Source organism: Amblyomma mixtum, chromosome 3 (assembly GCF_055824585.1).
Source record: "Amblyomma mixtum isolate Tamu chromosome 3, ASM5582458v1, whole genome shotgun sequence".
Taxonomy (NCBI): Eukaryota; Metazoa; Arthropoda; class Arachnida; order Ixodida; family Ixodidae; genus Amblyomma; species Amblyomma mixtum.
Window position 1 is genome coordinate 319,476,777 of NC_143014.1, and position 14,398 is coordinate 319,491,174.

A 14,398-nucleotide genomic window follows, 5' to 3' on the forward strand; every position below is an offset into this window, starting at 1 on the left:
CGATTCACCAGCTGCCTTAATAAGAGGTGCCCTAGCCCTAGCCCCCCGTCTTTTACCCGCCGGAACAGGTTCGTTCTGCTACAACGTTCTCATTCGGACGCCCATATGAAAACTGCAAAAATCCTGTGTAGCTTCTGAACGTTCACACGCGAGCAATTCAAAACCTGCATCACATACCAGAGTTTGCTAATAAAAAAAAGATTGCAGACTGTAGCTCTGGCGAAAATTGAAAGGCTGGTGCCTTTACATTTCCCAGCTCGGTCACGTGCGTCTTTAGTTTGCTCTTTCCAATACTCCTCGCTATCGCGATAAGCATCGAGCGGAACGCACAAATACTTGCCCGGGGTCGTCGCCCACGGTACGTTGGCGAAATGGTCCGGGTGGGAAGGCCACGATCCATGCCAGAGCCCAAGGCACTTGGACCAGTTAACCCCGCTACCTGTGACTTATGCTCCTTCACTTATGCTCCCCTGATCAACCGTAAATACTGCAACGTCATCTGCATAGGCCAGCAGCTTAACTTCAGCTGCTTGTAACCTAACGCCATTAATATTATTGTTTTCTATGATTTTCATGCACAGCGTTTCGATGTAAATACAAAACAACAGAGGGCAGAGGAGGCAGCCCTGACGTACCGAACGCTGCACGCTAATGGGGGCCCCCAGACTCTTGTTAACAATCAGTCTCGTCGTGCAGTTTCGATACGCCAGGGCTACACCCTTACGGATAACTGAACCGACGTTCACATGGTCTAAAACGGCAAAACAAAATTTCATGGGAAACACAATCAATGCCTTTTCGAGATCAATCTGAAGCATCGCTACTCGCCCATTGATGTCGTCACAGCTTTCAAGCACACTGCGCGCTTTGTGAATGTTGGAAAAAGTTCATTCCAAACCATCGAGCTGGCATGGCGGAGCGCCCTTTGGAATCAAAGGGCGCTCCGCCATGCCAGCTCGATGGTTTGGAATGAGCAAAGGCGCGTCGAGTGAATACGGTGTCGTCGTTCACTCCCAACTTCCTCCCTTCCCTTCCGGCGAGGTTTAGGTGTCCACCGAGATATGAGAGACATACATTTCCTTTCCTCAAAAACCAATTTACCGACGAGCGAGGCGTAGAACCGAATGGGCGATGGCGTTCTATGGACTCCCTCCCTGGCAGCTTTGCAAGACGCTGTCGCGTTCCGCTCAGAGGCGAAGCTTAACATCTTAACCACACATCAGTGACCACACTTTAGGTCAAAAAAGTGCCCCCCTGAATATTGACGGGTGTCCACCGAGAGATGTGAGACAGTTACTGCGTAATTCCCTTTCCTCAAATACAATTTTCATTTTCTTCATTACGGGCCTTCTTTGTCTTCTTTCACTCCCACTTCCTCCCTTCCTCTACGGTGCGGTTCAGGTGTCCCCCGAGATGACAGAGAATTACTGCGCCATTTCCTTTCCTCAAAAAGCGTTGCGTACAAAGGGCAAGGCATCGCGCCGAACGAGTGGTGGCGTTCCGTGGACTCCCTGGCAGCGCTACAACACGCTGTCGCGTACCACTCCTAAAGGCGAAGCTCAAGCGTCATTAATTAGCAGTTAATTAGTATTAATGCGTTAATCAGTAATTTAACCATTAATTAGTGATTTGTCATCACTTGGTAATTTGTACTCAATTATATGTGACGTCACCAGTGCCACACAAGCAGCGAAAGTGGTGCGGTAAAGCTTTTGCCTTTACGCACTTTAGACAATCAAAGTGCCCGTGAATTTTTTATTTATGAGGCTGAGGGGGAATTTCTTTCACGCCTACTCTGATAAAACTGGTGTGGTTTTCTTGGCGCCTTGTACATGTGCCCTGCGACCGGAAAGGCTATATACAGGTATGTCGACTGTTTCACTTGATTAAAAAGTTGCAATAAGCGCTCGTGTTCTCCTCTTTCTTGTATGTGTCCTCGTTGCGCTGAAAATCCCGGTAAAATGTCTGAAAACCAACTAGCTGAGCAGTTAACTCTTTCAGTAGAGAGAGAGGTTTTTAAATAAATTATAGTAAATCGGTGTTTAGTCCAATTAATTTTTTTATAATTCAAGCTTACGATATGAAGCCAATCCTGATCCTTCCTCCGACGCTATAAAAGCAGACAGCAGGATGAACACATTCAAATAGCTGAAGAAAAGACCAAGGCTCGAGAACAAGGTGGATGGGAGCTTAAGTCGGGAAAGATCGGGTGAGGAGGGTGGGGTCCGGGTATAACAGCGGACGCTGCACTGTTTTCGATGAGGTTCACCCACTCCTACCTCTTCCATTTGGATGAAGGGGATGGAGGGGGGGGAGGTGAAAAAGAGGTGACTGTCTGGTCGCCTATCTGCTGTCATCCATATTCGTTTCAAGAACGTGCTCCTTTTTTCTTCTAGTTTACATTTCTTCCCTACTGAAAAATCCGGTATGAATTTTAAACCGGAACCGCATACCGGGTTATTGTACAGGATTTGCGATACCGGATTACCGGAATATCCTGTATAAAACAGGACAGCCCTGTATAATACAGGACTCTCCAGTTTTGTACAGGATTCTCCGGTAATCCGGTATCGCAAATCCTGTACAATAACCCGGTATGCGGTTCCGGTTTAAAATTCATACCGGATTACAGGACAGTCCTGTATTCTACAGGCTAGGCCCGTATTATACAGGAGGGCCCTGTATCACAGGACAAAGGCAGGAATAAAATGCTTCGAATATTCCACTTGGACTAAATCTACCCAAAAAACTGGGGCCATAAGCGTACATGCCAAATGCTGCAATATACAGAGCCTCAGAAACTGGTAATCTGCGATTATCAGCGACTCGTATTGCAGTCGATGTGCAATTGTGTTATTTGCTCCCAGCTTTTACCAAGTATTGGTAGCTTGGTGAGTATTATAATGCATCAAAAACTCCAAAAGATGTTTATTTTTTTCGCATGTCTTGAACCAGCTCACTGAGGTAATAATTTAACTCTTTGCGACGATCTACCGGCGCTGGGGTCTCTACAGGGTGCTGGCCAATGAAGTAGTGAAAAGCACCTGCAGAAAAGAAAATATGATTGGTAGTAGATAATGCCCCCACCTTATCATTTAATTGGGCACTGACACACAACATAATGCATTGAGCACTGTGACATGCAACTTACGGCCAATGGCTTGTAGCTTTTCAGGGGTCATTGGCTTCCTGCCCACTGTCGAGGCTTCTGACTTCAGGTTCCGATGGCAAGCTTGCCCTGTAACGCTCCTTTCCAGGAGTTGTGGAGTCGTCCAAAGGCTGCGTCCTTGCAGAAACGCGAATCTTTGGGTGCCACCATAACTGCTGCCCACGTTGCCGAAGGAATAAAAATTCCATTCCCGAGGTGGACCTGTATGCAATAATTACAAATGCATACCCCAGTAGCACAAACGGGGCTCTGAATTGCGGGCCCTCGTGGGCCCAGAGAAGCCACAGACAAGCAAGGCGTCTCAAGACGCCAGGCCCTGAGCATTGGCAATGCTAAGTATTGTGAATGCTCCTCACGCCTTCCATATTTGAATCAATAATGTATTGAAAATCTGCGTCGTAACATTGTTGGTGTGTAAACAGGTTGCTCGGACGATTCCGATGCTTGCGTGGTCATCCTCCATTATTTACGGCACATACCGCAGCATCGATGCGATGCTTGATGTTTGTTCAAGGGCTTGAGTCGCTCCCCCTCAGGACGCTTATCGATGATTGCTCTCGCACGTGTACACCACATGCCTCTGTAAAGAAAGAATACAAACTATAAAACTAATATTAGTCGTGTTATCATGAAGGACAAGCAATTTCGGTATCTAACTGAAAGAAAATTTTGCACTATTCCGTCCCTCTACGCTGTGCAATCTACAAAGTTTTAGTTATATAGACACTGGACAGTTAGAACGTTTCTGTTGACGCCGAGCATATCCCCGAGACGGAGGCAGTACTTAAAGAACAGAGTGATTTAAAATGCGTACTTGCGTCCTAGCAGCACGACGTCGCCGTCATAAAATCCGCCTTCATTGCCGTGGCCTCCACCGGTCAAATGTTCACCACTCACGTCTTTCGGAGCGAAGTCATTCATCACTGAGACAAGGATGATAGGGTTCCACCATATTTGCACTGGACGTAAGCATGAAAGGCGATGTCATCTTTGATCATGGATTGATCAAGGCAACACGAAGAAAGGCGCAAAAAATTGTATAAGACAAATTCAACGCCAACGAGCGAGTGCCAGCGTGTTTTCGCAGCTACCTTCATCGCTTGGCACTCAATTTCCCAGCCGCAGGAGAGAAAAACCTGTTCCAAACAAACGCAGGAAAAGCGGGGGAGGACTTCTGCATAAAGTCACCGCGCTGCGACCGGGCACAGTCAAAGCCACCAAGACTACTAGCAGGCCTGTTCACTCTCTCCGGCAAACCCTCTGACGTCACCCCACCTTGCCCTGACCTGGCCGGCGCAAAAATTCCTCCAGACAGTGGAGGCGCTGCTCACTCGGACGACTCAGTGAGGGCCACTCGGGCGAAGCGAGCGCCACCTAGCCGACCTCGCCACATTCTCTGCTCAGCGCGTTTCGTCGCTTTGCCGGAAGTTTTTTTCGTTCATCGATAGGTGGCGCTGAAAGAGTTTTTTTGTTGTTGTTGTGTGAGCACGCGAGGCATCAGTCGTCCGTCTTCCGCGCCACGTAAGCCACGTGCGTTTGGCGTGCATGTGCAAATATGGGTCGCTGTTGCGTGCCAAATTGCAGAGGCGGATACGATAATGGGCCAAAGGTGCGGCTGTTTTCTTTTCCGAGTGATCCCACACGAAAATCGCTTTGGCAGCGTGCCGTGCGGCGAGATGATGTCGACGTGTCGACCCTGAAGGATCCTAAGGTAAGCAGCGACTTTTCTTCTATTCTCATGCATGCGAGCTGTTCTTTTACAGAAGAGTGGTGTGGACATATGCGAGAAGCCACTCAAGCGTTACACTGCACGATGAGTTAAATGTTTGCTGCGGTAACTTTTCTCATGCCCGTCTTTGCTTTCTTTGGGGAGATCGCACTTTGGAATCGGCACTAAGAGCGTATAGAGTATGCGTACGTACGGACACCTCAATGAGCGCTAGGGTCATGTTTTACAAACAAAATCTACGAAACTAGCGGTCATGCCAGGCCGATATTGGCATGCATGCATATTATTATGCTTTATTTGCTAAGAGCGCTTTTTTTGCTGTCATATGTACAGGTTTGTGAACGCCATTTCAAGCCTGAGCACCTGCGCACAACGTCAACTTACACGGATATCGACGGACGAACTATAGAAGTGCCTATGAAGATAACTCGGATAACGTCTGACGCAGTTCCGACTGTCTTTCCTGACTGCCCAAGTTACCTCTCCGCTACAAGACAGTCACGAGAAGAACCTGAGGTGAAGCGCAGACAGAACGAAAATGCACAACTCCAAGAAGCCATTCAACAATCAGCAGCAGCTTTCGAGACGGAAGAAGCAATGAATAAAATACAGAGCTTGGAAGACATTTCTGCACGTCTCCAACGTCTGCACCAAAAAGATTTCTGGACGAATGTGTGTTGTAATAAGTGCATAATATTTGCTCACCTTGAGCCAACAACACAAGCGCCAGAGCTCCTGGCATCAGTGACAGTGTCAGCCGATATGTGTGTTCGCATGTTTTGGAAACATGTGCAGCTGGCATCAAATGAAGAGCTTGAAATCCCTGGTCAAGTTCTCGAATTTCGTGTCTTGGAGAGACTTCCAGACAATGTGCAGGGATACTGCACTGATCGAAGCCATCAAAAACAGGACAGAGTGAGTGCTGCGCTCAAACTGATTGTTGCTCTACTTGATGATATTTCTTATGACGAGATAATAGAGCATGAAAGGGCAGACATTATTTTTCCTGAAAGAGCAGGTTGAACTCATGGGGAAGAAAAACAATGGTTGTAGGTATTCAGCTGAACTATTAGTTTTGTCTGCTGTGCTCCACATAATTTCACCCCATGCTTATAACTTTCTTCGAAGCAGTGGTAAAGTGGTGTTGCCTCACGCTGCAACTATTAAGAGAGTTTGTGCAGCTCAAGATGTGAGTCCATCAAAAGAGCAAACTGAAGAAGGCTTCTTGAGGTACATGAAAAGACGAGCTGGTTTGCTTAATGCTCATGAAAGGAACATTGTACTGATGATGGACGAAATACACCTCCAGCAGTTTTTCGAATATAAAGGGGGTCGTCTTACAGGAGCTGCTGCTAACTGTGCCGAGCCAGCAAAAACAGCTCACGTCTTTATGGTACAGTCATTACTGTCATCATACAAAGATGTTGCACACATACTTCCTGTGTCTAGGATAACTGCAGAGGAACTTCATCGTGTTCTGCGAGGAGTAATTATGAACTTGGAAGATGCTGGTCTTCATGTAGTTGCCGTCATTACCGACAACAACTCTATTAACAGGAAGGTAATGTCATTGTTTGGTCGAAATCATAAGCCACTAATTGTATACCCCCATCCAGCACAACAGCAGTTGCCTTTATTTCATATAATTGACACAGTTCATTTGCTCAAGTGCATTCGCAATAACTGGTTAAACCTAAAGACCTGTGACACGTGCCTGTATTTTCCACCTTTTGAAAGTGAACAAGAACAGGGTGTAAAAATGCAAGCGGCTTCATTCACTTCGCTAAAGAAGCTCTACGAAGCTGAACAAGACAGTGTTGTTAAGGTTGCGTATGGCCTCACTTATAAATCACTGAACCCCACGAACCTGGAGCGACAGAACGTGAAGCTCGCTATGAAAATCTTTAGCAGCTTCGTCTCGTCCGCTTTACGGCTTAGAGGAACTGAGCTGAAGCTAATTCTCCCTGAAGAAACGGCTGAATTTATAGACCTTGTTTTAAGGTGGTGGAACATAGTAAACGTAAAAACTCCCCAGAAGGGATGGAGACTGCGCGATCCTTGGCAAGAACCAATAAGTGCAATGAGTTGCAAGCAGATCGAATTCTTAGATAAATTTGCTACTTGGCTTGACAACTGGAAATCGAGAGGCATGCAGACAGGCACGCTTACCAATGAGACCCATTCCGCTCTGAGACAGTCAACGTACGCATTAATAGAAGTAGCACGATACTGCCTGGATGAACTTGGTTTTAAATACGTTCTTTTGGGGAAGTTTCAAACTGATGCACTTGAGGCAAGGTTTGGAAAGTACAGACGGTTGTGTGGTTCGCATTAGAATGTCTCAATAACTGAAGTGTTTGAAGCGGAAACAAAGATACGCATCCAAAACACACTACTGTTGAAAGATTTCACTGATTCATCTAAGGAAGAGGAAGAGCCAGAGCCATGCCCTGAAGCTCTAATTAAAAAATACAAAGTTTGTTTATCTGACACTGAAATAAAGAAACCGCGAAAGGACATGCCAGCTAAAGTATATATAGCAGGTTTCTGTGCACATGCTGCGCTACGGCGGCAGCCTTGTGATGACTGTTTACTGCAGCTCACAATCAAAGAGAGAGAACTTCAGCCAAGTGATCATGTTCTAATCGATGATATGAGCAGAGGGGGTCTGAAGTTTCCTCAGCCATTTGTTGTGCATACGGTATTATGTACAAAGATTGTTTTGGAGCAAGTTACAGCCAAGGAGTGCGAGCATTTATTTCATGCTGAAAGTAACCAGAGGCTGGTTCTACTAAGCATCATGAAGTTTCTGCTGGCTGATAGGGAAGATGTTGATGCTTGTGCAAATGGTCACTGTCCAGATCTAGTTCGCCAGAATATAGTGAAGCCTGCCATCAACACATTGCTAAAAAACTATGCAGCTGCTAGAAATGATGTCCTCACCAGAAAGCAGGTGTATGCTAAACAGAGAAAACTGATGACCCTCAAATGAATTTCAAAACAACCCCTGTAATGCTAGGCAACTGGCTTTCACATTGGTTGTATGTTGTGTTATGTTTGCATGGGGTAGAATACAAAAAAGCATATGGCTTGAACATCGTTATATGTTGCGCATGTTTGTAATAAAATGTCAAGTTGCTTGCTCATTAGATGTGTCTCATTGCGAGTGACCATGGAAATAAATGTGTCATTTAACACCGCCAACTGTCTTTTCATGTCATAATTGTGTATTTCGGTGCTGTATTTCTACTGATTTGTAAGCAGCCAGAAAAACTTCCACTTCCCTGAAATTTCACCCCTTAGTATCAGTGGTTTATTAATTACCCATCATTGGAAAGCTGTAATCAGCACCTCTAATTGTCACACAACTTGCTTCAAGTGCAAGCGGCCCGCGTATCCTCGCGGGTCAGCGGCGGAGTTCGGCGTGTACAGGCAGAGCAGGGCCTGGTGTGGTGACGTCACGGGGCGAGTGGGGAGGCCTTCTCCCTAGTCTAGGTGGCTTTGGCACAGTGAACAAGCAGAATCGGAACCTCCTCGCCACTTCATGGAAGCCTCGCGGGTAGCGTGGTCGGGAGGGCGGCTTAAAATGCTCGGTCGTGGGTTGTAGAGTGAGCGCCTCCGCGCCGCTTCGGGGAACGGCACTGGAAGGGACAGGACAGAAAAGCCAGGAATGCGCAGGTTTTTTTTTGCGACCGGACCCAGGAAAAGCAAAGGCGGTGAGGAGAGAAAAGAAAAAAGCTTTTAAAAAAAATTGCGCAAAGACGGGTTACTCGTGTAAGGTTTCTACAGGTGGTTTTTGTTTTTATTTTGTTCTCTCGAGCGCTGTATCTTTTAGCTAGCACGAAGCGTCGCCCTTAAGGGAACACCCCAAGCTGCCGGCTCCGTTGAATTAACCTTTTCTTGTCTGTCGATAGAAATGTTCTGGGCGATTTGTGATTAGTATGTGTTCCTGATAGAGTGAAGGGTGGGGCCGCTCGCGATGACGCTTGGACAAGTTGCGTTATCAATGGGCGATCACTTGAAGAAGAAGTGCAAAGAATTCCTGCACGAAAACCAAGAATTTTCTTTCTTCATCGATGCGTCGCTAGAGGCTGCCGCTAGCGAACATTAAGAAAGCTGCTGCAATGAACGCGACAGTAACAAACCTTTTTGAGCCTCTGGCGCAGTCACCGGAGGCTCGCCATGTTTATCAGCCAGTCTTGAAGTTCGGCACTGTGCAATCAAGAGTAATCTTCGAAGGACTTACGAAGGCTGCTGGCGGATATATACTAGCCGGCTGCCCGCACACAGCCGCCTTGGCCTTGTCAGGGTACTGCACGGGAAGCCAATATGGCGGTTGGCCGCAATTCACCCTCATGCAGCCCCCGCCTTTCATGCACAAACTGCATGTTTTGCCACTGCGAAGCTCACGCTTAGCCCTTTTCTTTTCCTAGACCTTTCAACAAAACCGTGTATGTGTTGATTATCGCACTTATGCTCACGCTGCCGCCCCCCCCCCACTTCCCCTAAAAAATATCTGCTGGCGTACGAGAGTCAATCTGCAGACCAAGCACCAAAACCGCAGCACATATCGCTCTGAATACAGGCTGGTATGTCCGGTTTGACCTCCGTACCGGACTAGTCTGTCCGGTTTGAGCTCCATACCGGACTGGTCTGTCCGATTTGAGCTTCGAACCGGGAATGGACTGCCCGGTGTGAGCCCCGTACCGGAGCGGTCTGTCCGGTTTGGGATCGATACCGGACCGGTATGAACCGGTATAGCCATCAAACCGGACGGGTATCGCCGGTATGAGAGTGATACCGGACCGGTATGAAACCGATATGTTCCGGTAAAATCCGGTTTGCCGCGATACCGGATTTTTCAATAGGGTTCCCCTATTTGCTTCGACACTTCAAGCTTACAAGCCGGAGCTACTGCGCTTGTGAAGCGATCAGCGTACTCGCATTTACATCAGTGAGAATTTTCCCTTTACTGATGTTGTAAATGAAATCAGCGGTGCTAAATTATGCAGTGCAGCCCATAATTTGTACTTCGCATCCTTGATTTGTTGGCCTGACCTGACCACGATTCTTTGTTTTGTTTGTCCAGGTAGCCAGGTGCTTATGAGCAGAAGTCAGATTACAAACATAGGCATTGGCTGCGAGCTCTCGGATTATGCGCACCATAATCGTGAATGCGCATTTTGCGATATCTATAAATGCTGAACTCCTTGATTAGAAGAAAACGAACATCAATTGACATTTTTCAGGCATCCGTGTTCATTCCCCGCGTACTTCAGCATTTTTCCTTCCCTTGATTAGAGTTGCCTCAGCACACAGTACACCCGATGCACTCGTGAATGATATGCATGCACGTATACAACGGTACGGAAAAAGATGGCGACGTTCAATGACTTTCAAGTTTTAAGTATTGGAACAAAAATTGTGATATGTATTATCCAGTTGTGGAAGCTCAGGGGACCCCACACAACAAACTCATGCGATAAGCGAGGCTGGCCAGGCAAGAAAAATATTTCCCGCAGCTATATAGTTAGCAGATATTCATCTAATTAAGTAGCTGCCAATTATTCGTCGTATTTGATCTAAAAATCTAACCAGGCTAGGCGACGGCAGACAGATGCATGTCTACTGCGTAGTGGCTTGACAAACATTTTATTTGGGGAAACATGAAGTACACGAAATGTTTGATGACTAGTTCTTAAACTTCGTTAGCTAACCGCATGCTCTAAGCGATGAGAAAATGGATAAACAGCTAACCTAACATAACCGCTAGTCCTTAATGGCAACTGAGTGGATTCCAAGAGAAGGCAAGCATAACAGGGGGTGGCAGAAAGTTAGCTGGGCGGATGAGATTTAAAAATTAGCGGGAATGCGGTGGCCGCAACTGGCGAAGGACAGGGCTAATTGGAGAGACGTAGAAGAGGCCTTTGCCCTGCAGTGGGCTTAGTCAGGCTGATGATGATGACGACTGACATCCGCATTCCATCAAAGACTCATGGAAGTTGCTGACACGTTCCTGAGATCGGAATAAAAGAGACAGAATGTTTAATCCTAAATGAACAAAACTGTTGTAAACCCATAAAGCGCAGCCTGAAAATGCTGTGGAAATTTTAACGCGAAAAGGTCAGAGGAAGCGACGGATTTACCAGTTAGCTTCGACTTATAAAAGGTGGTCTATAAAAGATTTTTTTTTGTACCTCTATCAACTTTCATTTTTTTTCGCCAAGTTGCACTTTGAAGCAAGGAAGAGTTTACGCTGAACGACATATTCGCAGTCTCCACTTTATTGGTATCGCCATTACACAGAAGGCGCACCATCTGGTTGTCCACGTAAGAACCGAAGCACCTGATGCGCTGTGTCTACTGCTAAAATAATGCGAAATAATAAGAACATGCAACCTGCAGCTGCAAACGTCTGCACAAAATTATGCACAAAAATACCGAATGTCCGCCATACATTAAACATAAAAGCTCGCACTTGTCCTCAAAGAGTGGATAATTATTTCTGTGGAGAAACATCGGCCACTATTAGGCATCGTCATCACCTGCGCATATTAAAGAACTCACTCCCCGTGTCCGGACATGTGCTCCTTAAGGCTCTCAGTGCTTGAACCCACGAATGAACATAGAGTACAGTTAAAGACCCCAGCTCTCATATGCGTACGCATGTGACGTTTGAAATGCTCTTTCCTATTCGCCCAATAAGGGCACACTTCACATTTGTAGGGTTTTTCACCTGTGTGCGTACGCTTGTGCCGAAGTAGCTCGCTAGGTGACGGAGCTGAAAAACGGCACTGGTCGCACTTGTGTGGTTTTTCACCTGTGTGCGTACGCTTGTGTCGAAGTAGCTTGCTAGGTGTGGCAGCTGAAAAACGGCACTGGTCGCACTTGTGTGGTTTTTCACCTGTGTGCGTACGCTTGTGTCGAAGTAGCTTGCTAGATGAGGCAGCTGAAAAACGGCACTGGTCGCACTTGTGTGGTTTTTCACCTGTGTGCGTACGCTTGTGTCGAAGTAGCTTGCTAGGTGAGGCAGCTGAAAAACGGCACTGGTCGCACTTGTGTGGTTTTTCACCTGTGTGCGTACGCTTGTGTCGAAGTAGGTTGCTAGGTGAGGCAGCTGCACTTGTGTGGTTTTTCACCTGTGTGCGTACGCTTGTGTCGAAGTAGCTTGCTGGGTGAGGCAGCTGAAAAACGGCACTGGTCGCAGTTGTGTGGTTTTTCACCTGTGTGCGTACGCTTGTGTCGAAGTAGGTTGCTAGGAGAGGCAGCTGAAAAACGGCACTGGTCGCACTTGTGTGGTTTTTCACCTGTGTGCGTACGCTTGTGTCGAAGTAGCTTGCTAGGTGAGGCAGCTGCAAAAGGGCACTGGTTGCACTTGTGTGGTTTTTCACCTGTGTGCGTACGCTTGTGTCGAAGTAGCTTGCTGGGTGAGGCAGCTAAAAAACGGCACTGGTCGCACTTGTGTGGTTTTTCCCCTGTGTGCGTACGCTTGTGTCGAAGTAGCTTGCTAGGTGAGGCAGCTGAAAAACGGCACTGGTCGCACTTGTGTGGTTTTTCACCTGCGTGCGTACGCTTGTGTCGAAGTAGCTTGCTAGGTGAGGCAGCTGAAAAACGGCACTGGTCGCACTCGTGTGGTTTTTCCTCAGTGTGAGAGGAGGCCATATGCATTTCAGGTTTGCAGGGCGCTTCAAACACCGCTGAGCACAGGGGATATTTGAATTGTTTCTCAGTCGTGTGCAATTCGATGTGACTAGCAGCGTCCGGAAAATTCATAGAAGTGTACGGGAAGAACATGCACCTCAACTCCTCTTCTGTTGGCTCAAGGTTCTGACACCGAACAGAATTTTCTTCACTCGTAGCCCGCGATGGCCCCAAGTCCTCCCAATTTGCATTGGCCACATTTCCGAGCTCAGAGATCCACGTCGATGGCAGAACATAATTCATGGGAAGGTGCTCGGGACTGGATACTGCCTCTGAAATTAAAGTTGTTAACCAGCGTATGTTAGGGAAAATCGGATATTTTCGTACCTACTCGTGCAGTGGTTCATGAACGCCATAACCTATGACTCATTGCGCTAAAACAAACTTATGCCGACTAACATACGGTACACGTACATACTGAGAAAATACACCAAATTGACGATTATTCAAACTAACAGAAGAATTTTCAAGTGAGGACTGACTCTTAAGCCACAGTGTTCGAATAGTCGTTGATTCAATTCCTGTTGCCTGGCTTGAAAATGTACCTCGATAGCACACGAAAGCGGAGTGCCTCTTTATTTACTCATTTATTGAAAATACCCTTAAAGGCCATCTTTCGAGTGCACTACGTAAGGAGGGGTAGGCAATAGAAAGGACACTTACAATGTGACATGAAAAAAAAACCTCAATAAAACCAATTATTATACGCAGTCATGCAAATAAATATCATTTACGAACAAGAAATATACCTGGTGGAATAACAACAACAGGTGAATTACTAAATCTGAATACATAGAGTAACATGCGCATCGTAGCATATGGGATGGCAAAGGTTCGCACTACTAGAACTGTCGACGTCGGTAGATGGTACCCAAAGCGGAGATCAATTCTTGAAATTTAAATGTGTTAAATTCGGTAGCGATATTGGATGGTAAGCGGTTGCATTCCATGATCGTGCGTGGTATGAATGATTTTGCAAAAGGAGATGTGCGGCATGGCGTGCGCTTTAATTCAAAAGAATGATCGCGGCGGGCAAATATTGGCGGCAGGTTCCTGAAAGAAATCTTGACACAGCAATGGGTGATGATAAAGTTGGTGAAAAAGTGAAATACGGGCAAGATTTCGAGGGAAAGCAAGTTGTTTTAATTGCGTGAGCGCTTTTAAAGCTTTTAAAACTCGGTTGTGCGTGAAGCAACCACCATATCGCGGTGGCATCTGACGTTTGCGCACTCAGTGTAGCTTTAGGCTTTATATAAGCCCATCAATGCGTTATCCAGTGATGAGCATATATGCAGCTAGCTATGGACGGAAAAATGATAGGTGTAATGTTAAGAGATCGAAAACGGCAGGACTGGGTGAGGGAATAAACGTGGGTTAATGACATCCTAGTCGAAATCAAGAAGAAGAAAAGGGCTTTGGCTGGGCATGTAATGCGGCGGCAATATAACCGCTGGTCCTTAAGTGTAACTCAAGTTGATTCCAAGAGAAGGCAAGTGTGGCAGGGGGCGGCAGAAAGTTAGGTGGGCGGATGAGATTAAGAAATTCGCGGGGATACGGTGGGTGCAGTTGGCGAAGGACAGGGTTAATGGGGAGACATGGGAGAGGCCTTTGCCCTGTAGGGGGTGTGGTCATGCTGATGATTATTATTACAACGGCTTGCCTTATTTTCTGTCCACTTTTTAAATTTAGACCATAAACTGGTTGAAATGTTTCGAAGCACATAAGTTTCGTTTTGTTTGATGAGGTTTATGTCCCAGTGCGACTCAAGTTATGGGGAACCCCGTAGTGAAGGGCTATGG

The 14,398-nt window shown here is 46.6% G+C and overlaps 1 long non-coding RNA gene and 1 pseudogene across 1 annotated transcript; one reads left to right on the forward strand and one right to left on the reverse strand.

The window, feature by feature from the left end:
- Positions 1-2,913: 2,913 nt before the first annotated feature.
- LOC149355759 (uncharacterized) lies at positions 2,914-3,440 on the reverse strand. The gene is made up of 2 exons (XR_016289751.1): positions 3,152-3,440; positions 2,914-3,044 (listed from the first exon to the last, which is right to left on the reverse strand). It is a non-coding gene; the product is annotated as an uncharacterized LOC149355759 (long non-coding RNA).
- A 1,284-nt stretch (positions 3,441-4,724) lies between these two features.
- LOC149355760 (uncharacterized) lies at positions 4,725-9,991 on the forward strand (annotated as a pseudogene).
- The last annotated feature ends 4,407 nt before the right edge of the window (positions 9,992-14,398 follow it).